The sequence below is a fragment of the Atta colombica genome, unplaced genomic scaffold (assembly GCF_001594045.1).
Source record: "Atta colombica isolate Treedump-2 unplaced genomic scaffold, Acol1.0 scaffold94, whole genome shotgun sequence".
NCBI classification, from domain to species: Eukaryota; Metazoa; Arthropoda; class Insecta; order Hymenoptera; family Formicidae; genus Atta; species Atta colombica.
In genome coordinates, this window is record NW_017259588.1 from 374,866 (window position 1) to 384,619 (window position 9,754).

The window sequence follows — 9,754 nt, forward strand, 5'->3', positions numbered from 1 at the left end:
GAGGAATGGCGATCTTGCTGAGCGTATGAAGAAATCGTAATGATGTGGCCAGGCGATCACCGTCCGAGCATTTCTCGCGGTATTAACACTTCGAGGATTAACACTCAGTCGAGAAAAATGAAATCTTCTCTGCTTTCTAAATTTTTAATATTAAATAGGCCTCGAGCGCGGGCGAACAGCGTGTACAACAGTGTTTACAGCGGATACGGAAAGGATCTTAGCGGTAGCGCGGCGATGACTTTCCACGAAACGAGACGCGTGCAGAAGACGAAAACAACAGTTTGTTTTGTTGCCAAGACGATTTGATATTTTTTTTTTCGATTACGCGTGACGCATGTCGTTTAGCAATCGACATCTCGTGGATTCATCGATTTTTCATAGATGCGATTAGGCGATATAACTAGACGTCGTGAATCATAGAGATACCGAACACGCCGCCCGCTTTGAAAGGATTGACTTTCAACGTGACATACAAGCATGAGTTCGTTGGCGTAACATGAAACGCGAATTACTCTGATATGATTTAATATCACATTTAGTCATTGCACTGAAAATCAACGCGTATTAACATCTAAACGCAAGCGATATAATAAGTGAAAAATAATATAATAAGTCATCTTTAAAAAACGTAAAGGAATCCTACACGAGATACAATATAATCAGAAAGTAATAGCTAAAGGCATTTAAAACTAAATGTTTGATAACGCATCGACTAGGTTTAAATTGGTAGTATTGATAGTTTAGTATGGCCTCACGTAGAAACCCTTGACAGTCTTGATAGTTGCAATGTGCGCGATGCCGTCGGGGCCAGGATGAACTTCCTGGATCCGCCCCATTGCCCACTGAAGCGGAGCTAGGTTCGGCTGCCTTATGAGCACGAGTTGATTGTTCGATAGCTGAGTTCCCTTGTTAGCCATTCATTTGGTTCGGGCTTGTAGGGATAGAAGATATTCATTACTCCATCTGCGCCAAAAATGCTGCCAGATTTGCTCTACGCGTTGTCACTGTAGTAGCCTACCATATTTTCATTAACGTCGCTCAAGTCAAAGCAAGGAAGACCATTTAAAGTCGTGCCAACCAAGAAATGTGCCGGACTTAGATACGCTAGGTCGTTAGGGTCGGCGCTTAAGAGGGAACACGAATTGAGGATCGCCTCAATTTCACAGAGGGTCATTTGCATTTCTTCAAAGGTCAAATGAGCCTTGCCCACGATCCGAGTCATGTGATATTTTGCAGATTTTACAGCTGCCTACCATAACCTTTCCAAGTGAGGTGCATTAGGCGGGATGAAGCTCCAAGAAATTTCTAATTCGCGAAGAAAATTTTTAATCTCGGACTGGACTTGTGGATCATTGTACATGTCGTATAATTTTTGAATTTATTAATGCGCGCCCACGAAGATGGTCCCATTGTCTGAATGTATGGGCGGGTCTACCCCTACGCGAAATGAATCGCTTAAAAGCAGCTTAAAGGCTTCGGATGTAAGGTCACTTACTAACTCTAGATGGTCCGCCTTCGTGGCGAAACACACAAAAAGTGAAACGTACGTCTTGTGACTCCGCGCATTTCGACTTTCCCTCACGTAACAAGAGCGGCCCGGCATAATCTACGCTGCAACGAGTAAGGTCGAGAAACTCGGCTAGCCGATAATGAGCCCATTAAGGTCTTCGATTGATTAAGTTTAGTCATAAAATAGGTTATACATTTCTGTATTATTCCATGTACGGTGGACTCGCAATGATAACGGCCAAAAGTGCTGGCGCACGAAAGCCATCGTGGCTTGCAAATCCGCGTGTAAGTTTCGTGTGCGTTCACGCTCTATAATACGCTGAGTTAATATGTATTTGCGAGGCAGGAGAATTGAATGGCACGCATTGAACGCAAGATTTGAATTTTTTAATTTCCCGCCAATTCGCATTAGTCCGCTTTCATCTAAGAATGAAGATAGCGATAAGATATTACTAGAAGTATTTACAATTTCGTTCTTGACTAGTACTTCATATTCGCGATAAAACGCTCGCTGTTGCATTGTTCTGCAAATACAATCTAAAGTGGTAGATGTTTCAACGGGGGATACGAAAGTAGATATTCTGTGCTCCCGGTAAGCTTTAGATAATCTTAAACAATACGCTATGATGCGGCATATTTTGTTTAAATTAGAATGCTTGTTTAGTAAGTCAATGATGCAGGAATGGAAAGTGGAAACGAGTACGCGGATTTTCCTTTGTTCGGGAAGATCATTGTCTAAACGCGGGAAGACACTGGGCGGCCAGTGTTCTTCATCCCATTTTCGAAAGAAATTCGGAGTCATTCCTCCATCTCTCAGCATCGATTAAGTCATAGGGATTTATCCCATGACTTTTATTAACCCGCGACAATGTGTCGGCAGGGTTGTCGGGGGATGCGATATGACGCCAGCGTTTGACTTCTGTTAGGTGCTGAATTTCACCCTATTTCATCCTATTTGCCACAAAGACTGACCACCGCTGCGAAGGGAGGTTATCCAGTTTAATGCAATCGTTGAATCCGACCATAGATAAGTCGGGCATTACAAGAGAGTTCCAAAGACTCTTTAACCTTGTTGATTAAGCGCGCCAATAGTAAAGCGGCCGATAGCTTTAATCGCAGTAACGAAATAGTTTTGAGCGGCGCGACGCAAAATTTTGAGCACAGCAACTTGGAATGATGGTCGTTGAGACCGAGCTTGGTGCGAAGGTATATGCAGATTCCGAACGCGCGTTGACTGGCATCCGTGCACTTCCACGATTGGCTGATGAACATTGAATTTAACGCATCGAGGAATTTTTAATTGATTACTTATCTGTGTTCTGAAAGCGATCCAACGAGTGGATGTCCTGAGGAACGGACTCGTCCCATTGGATAGCCAATTGCCACAAATCTTGCAAGATGAGCTTTGCGATCACAATGACCGGACCCAGAAGACTCAGAGGATCGAATAATTTAGCGACCTCGGAAAGTATGACTCGTTTTGATACAACATGAGGTTCTGTATCAAGCTTGCAGAGAAATTGAAACGTATTCTAACACTGATTCCATTGCATGCCCAGAATACATGAGTCCACAGCATTATCTCTGATAATGACCGGCAAACGATCACGATTGTCTGTTTCTAATAATTCAGGGCAATTCGAGGCCCATTTGCTTAACTCGAATGCTCCTAATTTTAATAGCTGAATGGTTTCATCGCAAATTAGTTTTAATTCGTCGATTGTATCTGCTCCGGTGAGCATGTCATCGACATAAAAATCTCGAAGAACACATGCTGAACTGCGAGGGAATTGATGAGCATGCTGCTCGGTCAAATGCTTAAAGTATTTGGTGGCCAAGAATGACGCGGAAGCTGTACTGTAAGTGACGATAGTGAGTTCGTACGTATCAACATTAGCAGAAGGATCGTTGCGCCAGAGAATTCTTTGCAGATGCGTCTGAAATGGATGCATTAAAATTTGCCGATACATTTTTGTGATGTCAGCGGTGATGACATAAGTGAAAAAGCGGAAACGCATTAAAATTGAGATCAAATCTTGTTGAATGGTAGGTCCCACTAAAAGCGCGTCGTAACGATACGCCGGAACTGCTGCAGCAAGATGCATCGAATATAACACGAATTTTCGATGCTTGCTTAACCGTTTTGAAGACGCAATGGTGTGGAAGATAAAACGATATTGTTTCTTCCGCAATGGTGGCTCCATGTGTCCCAGCGATAAATATTCGTCGAGAAACGCCGCGTATTGAATTTTAAGAATAGGATCGCGCTTGAAACGTCTCTCGATGCCCCTCAATTGCTTGAGAACAGACTCACGTGAATCGCCAATGTTATTTAACATTTGCTCTCTGACTGGAAGCTTAATTATATATCTACCCTGAGAATTTTGAGACACGTTGTCTAAAAAGTGACGCTCGCAAATGTTTTCCTTCATTGTGTAATTGTGTGATTGCGTGGAGATGTCGTCCATTTGCCAGACACGACTGACATGTTCGTGTAATTCCGCATTGATTATGCGTGAAACGAGTGAACCTTTGCGGCGGTCGATATGGTGCTGTCCAAACGATTCGCCAAAATCCAGCTCAGTCGTGTTTTTTGGAGAGTTGGGTGCTTGTTCGAAGACTTGATTTGACTAACACATGTCAGATTCCAAAACAAGTCCGCACCGATTAAAAGATCAATATCCGATGATATGTGGATCTGCTAAACGAATGTTATGCGGAAGATTAAATTTGTCCCGTCCCAAAGAAAATCCGTCGGAATTTTGCCAGTAATCCGATCAGTAACGATGTATTTGATAGCCGCGGTGTACGCGTTGAGTCGCGATTATAATTTGATTCCACGTGATTGGTTGAGGTTACCGTGCCGTTGACGCCGCAAATCGAGAGGCTTGATGGACGGGTTTCTAAACCGAGAACTTCCACAAATTTCTTGGTTACGAAGTTCGCTTGCGATTCGCAATCCAATAGGGCTCGACACGCCCTGCGCGAGCCATCGCTGCCGCAGATGACCACAACCGCAGTCGAAAGCATGGCTTGTTCGTTATTAAATGATTCTAAAGCATAATTCGATAGGAGGGAGGGAGGAGGAGTTGCCTCAGCTGCAATTTCCTTATCGATATTATTAGTCGATGGGTCCGCGGCAGAGGGCATATGATGTGTTTTGCCTGGAAGACCTTGCATTGACTGGAAGTGCATTTACTTGATGCATGAGAAGAGGAGCGCAAGCAATTGCAAAGTTTGCGACTGCGAATTTCCGCGACCCTTTGTGATACTGGAAGTGCCACGAAATTTTTGCAATAATAAATGAATAGTGTTCTCCTTGACAGAAGTTGCATTTAGGTTTAACGATGGCCGCGCATGATGATCGCTTAGCATTTGGCTGCGATTTTGCCGACCTTCCTTGCGGAAATAGAGTCAGCCCTTGTGGTAGACTCGAGCACCTGACATCGATGAGCGATAAAATCTAACAGCTGCTTAAGCGATGGCAGCTCGTTACCCGCTAATGAAGTTCGCCATTCACATAACGTGAGTGAATCAAATTTTTGAGGTTAGAAGATGAACGAGAAGATCGTCCCAATGCGTCGTGGGACGCTTCAATGCCTGAAGGGCGTATAAATGTTTTGTGGCGGAGAGTCTTCTGAGCAGACTGCATTTTCCCTTATCATAGTCGGTAAATCGAATATAGCACTGACGTAAGTTTGAACAATCATGCGCTTGTTGTCATACCGTTCCCTGAGGATTGATCACGCGACATCGTAATTAGCGTCCGACAATTCCAATGAACTGATTACAGCGCTTGCATCGCCGGTGAGTGACGCTCGTAGATACTGAAATCTTTGCGTATTTGAGAGCGAGGTGTTGGAATGGATAATCGAGTTGAAAGTATCGAAAAACGGAAACTATTCATCATATTTGCCGGAAAATGTCGATAAATTTAGTTTAGGCAACCGAATGAGCGTACTACTATCTGATTCGCGAACACTTGAGAAGGACGGAGAAAAGATGGACGCTCGCAATGTCGGTGAAGGGGAAATGAGTCTACCGAATAACACATAGAACGCTTCCTCGAAACCGTCTCGATCACAGCCTTCGGACTCATCTAATGATTGCGATTGCACAATATTGCTCGAGTTTCGCCTTCCGTTCTTCGAGTTGAGCCACTATTGACGGGCTAATGGCGGTGATTGATTCTACATAAGTTCTGATACGCGTACATGATGCCTTTATGATCGCGCGCTGTCGCTTAAGTATCGTCGCTTCTGATTGGTCGACCATCTTGAATGTAAATGCGCACGCATACACGCAATGGATGCGGCGGAGGGAACTTAGTTGGCAATGGAAACAATGGTCTTCCTTACCTTGTTACGCACGCAATTCTAGAAGAGGATGCGAGATGCTAGATGTCTTCCAATCGAACGTTGTTGGACGGAAATGTTCCTCTCTCAGATGGTGCGCTGTTGAGGGATGACTTCCGTTGCACGTCATCTGGCCTTGTTTTTCGCCGTCGACAGAATTCCGCTCGTAAAATGCTGAGTCTGCGCCAGGATATGACATAATATAAGCCGGGCTGCGTCTCTAAAGCTTAGACGCGGACCTTGTGACTGCTTTATTGAATTGTGTGCAGCCGCTGGTGCGATGCTTGCACTTATTGTTACTACTGCGACGCCTTTCTCGTCTCGATGTGGTATCCTTATCTAACTGCCAAATTGTTGCTCGCCACTTCACTGAGGCTAAATACTTGAAGTATCCGGCTCGAAAGACCAAAGAAATGTTGGCGATCTTGCTGAGCGCACGAAGAAATGGCATGACCAGGCGATCACCGTCCGAGCGTTTCCCGCAGTATTAATATTTCGAGGGCACTCGGTCGAGAAAAATGAAATCTTCTCTGCTTTCCAAATTTTTAATATTAAATAGGCCTCGAGCGCGGGCGAACGTGTTTACAGCGGATACGGAAAGGATCTTAGTGGTAGCGTGGCGATGACTTTCCTCGAGACGAGACGCGTGCAGAAGACGAAAACAACAGTTTGTTTTGTTGCTAAGACAATCTTATTTTTTTTAATCGATTACGCATGACGCATGCGTCGTTTAGCAATTGACATCTCGTGGATTCATCGATTTTTCATAAATGCGATTAGGCGATATAATTAGACGTCGTGAATCATAGAGATACCGAACAGAGGACCATTTATCTACCAAAACTTCCAAAAACTACCAAAAACTTCCTATTCTATATATAGATGTCATTGCTATCATACATCTGTAATAGTCGGTTTTAGTGTTTACACGACGCCATTAATATATCTGGAAATCGCATGCATAACGTCGTTTAGTGACACTGACGGTAACTTGAAAGTATTAATTATAGCGAATAAAAAGAAGATATATAATGATAAAAAGGGTTTCTGAAATACGTCTGGACGTGCTTGTAGAAGTAGCATTAGTAAAAGAAAGGTATTAAATCGATATTAAATGGAGCAAAAGCTCCAGAGTGTACGTAGGAGCTAATAGACCCATTTTTCAGTTTCAAATTTTTATAGACGAAATTAAGAGACTTAGCGAAAAAATGAATTCTATATCAGTTACTACATATATTTGACTACCTAATAATATTTTAATAATAATGAGAAACTGATAACTGATAACTGATAACTGATAAAAAAAATGCATTTTTCTAATGCATTTCATCTGATTCCAACTAGTTCCGGGACCGGGATAATTCCATTAAGATTATTAAAATAAAGATTAATGTATTTTAAGTTATATCTTTGGCTGCATATTAATAAAACTTTTATAAAAATATATTTATAAAAATATATTTTAAACACAAACATTCGCTTCGCATGCAAAACTTCTTTTTGCAAAATTTGTTTATTTCGTGCAAAACACGTCGAATAAGCCTAGTTTTCGAGATTGGACACGAGGGATCTAAACTTATAACATTTACCACTGAGGAAAATCTCTTTAAAAGAATAAAATTTTGAGTAAGTACTATAAGAACCGTAATTAAATGAGTCATACAATTCTATGCTGTGGTTAATCTGCTATTTCCATTTGTTCATTTTTTAAAAACAATATGATTAACAATACACAATAACACAAAAAAGATACATAAACAAACAAAATCTGTTGGACTTTATTAAATAAGAATTACACTTACTATCTAAGTAGAAATCAAATCAGACAATCATATACGATTATAAAATAAAAACTTTAAGAATAAAAATATTTACTTAGGTGTACGATTTTTTAAAATTGTGGCATAACTTCTATCATGTGTTTGCAACAAGATTACAGTAGACTTAGTAGCAGTCGCTGTTGCGTGCTCAGACACGTGTCTCGCGTGTTTTATTTTTAATATAGCTTCGATTATTCTACTTATCCCTATATTTAACTGATCCAGGTCTCCCCTACTTCCGCAAAAAAATTGAAAACTTCTATGATATAGAGGTATCTCCGGCTTTTGAATATCGTTTTATTGATTTTCTGACGGTTTTTACAACATTATCACAAATATTAGTGTGCAAGCAATGTGGAAATGTTGTTTTTAATGAGAAAAGTAAACGAGACTTAGGTTATCAAATCGTGATAAAATATGAAAAATGCTGTTATCAATGCTGTTATCAAATCTTATTGAAAAAAATGCATATGATATATTATAGATTCTATACTCATTGATCATTGTTGGTTTTCGCAATGCATATATTTCTACAGGATAGAATAACTGATGCAGATTACATTTAAACCAAATGAGCTATTAGAATTTATCAAACAAATTCTTTGTATGGTTTAGAATTTAGATATAATTGGTTTAGAATTGAGATATAATGTGCACTTACTTCATCCATCAAAATCAGTTGCATACTTCGATATGGGCATGGAAGCGTTCCCATTCGAGGGTTATAATTAATTATTAAGGAAGATGCTTTTTCCCAATTTGTATTACAACAAATTTGTAAAACATATTACAGATTAAAAATTAAAATTCAACAATACATTTAATGCAAAAAATTGTAATCAAGAAGGGAAAAAATTATATCATGATAGTAAATGTAAATGTAATAAATGTAAATACATGCAAGAGGGTTGTCGTAATGATAATCGTTTATGAATTTTTGCTGCTGCAATAACAGTATGTTAAATTTAACAGAAAAGTTGTCAATACAAGCATTTATCAATGCTAATATTGAAATTAATGCTAAATCGTATTCGAGATTCATATAATGGAATCTTGTATCATAGCAATTCGTATGATAGGAATAAATGAAATAATAGTGTTATATGTATCTAGAAGAATTTATGACAATTACAGAAATTATTTTAGTTTCTTCGGAGATTGGTAATAATACATTCGTAATTATTGGTTCATCTCTTCAAACACTGCCAGATAAAGTATTGTGTTCTCATTTTAATTTTTCATCGGCCAGTTATTCTTACGCTGTAAGACAAACGAATAACATTGTAGTATTACTTCTCGAAACTAACAAATGTATTCTCTTACCCGCCGATGATGACCAAAGAAATTATATCATTTTGTTAGTTAATAATGTAGAAACTGATTTAAATTATTATTAGGTATACAACTTTGCTTCCGCCGTTTTTTTTCCGAAATTCGAGGCTTTATTGTAAAAAACTGGTTATACATTTATGATTCAAAGTATTGTTCATCGCTGGCCACTACTTTCTCCCATCTTTCGAGTAGTGAATCCCGCGTCGAAAAAACTGGTCATCTTTTGAAACTATCCACGAATCGATCCAATTTTTTACTTCTTCATAAGACTGGAAGTGCTGGTCAGCCAGGCCGTGTGCCATTGATCGAAACAAGTGATAGTCAGAGGGAGCAACGTCTGGAGAATACGGCGGATGGAGTAGGACTTCCCATTTCAACGTTTCCAAGTATGTCTTGACCACTTTCGCAACATAGGGTCGAGCATTGTCATGCTGCAAAATCACTTTATCGTGTCTCTCGTTGCGGCCGTTTGTCTTTAAAACGCATCAATTGCGTTCGATACCGAACGCCTGTGATTGTTTCAGTCGGTTTTAACAGTTTACAATACACTATGCCGAGCTGGTCCCACCTAATATAGAGCATGACATTGGAAAATCGTTCTTGAAGCGTTGAAACCACTCACGACACGTTCTTTCACTTATAGCGACCTCACCATAAGTATTTGAGAGCATTCGATTAGCCTCAGCCGCAGATTTCTTCATATTGAAGCAAAAAATTAAAACCTCCCGCAAATGACGA

At 40.2% G+C, this 9,754-nt stretch overlaps 1 protein-coding gene across 1 annotated transcript in view; it reads right to left on the reverse strand.

Moving 5' to 3' along the window:
* The window catches only part of LOC108693594 (galectin-8-like), a 221,579-nt gene that overhangs the window by 47,907 nt on the left and 163,918 nt on the right, over nucleotides 1-9,754 (reverse strand). The gene's annotated exons all lie outside the window — the stretch shown is intronic.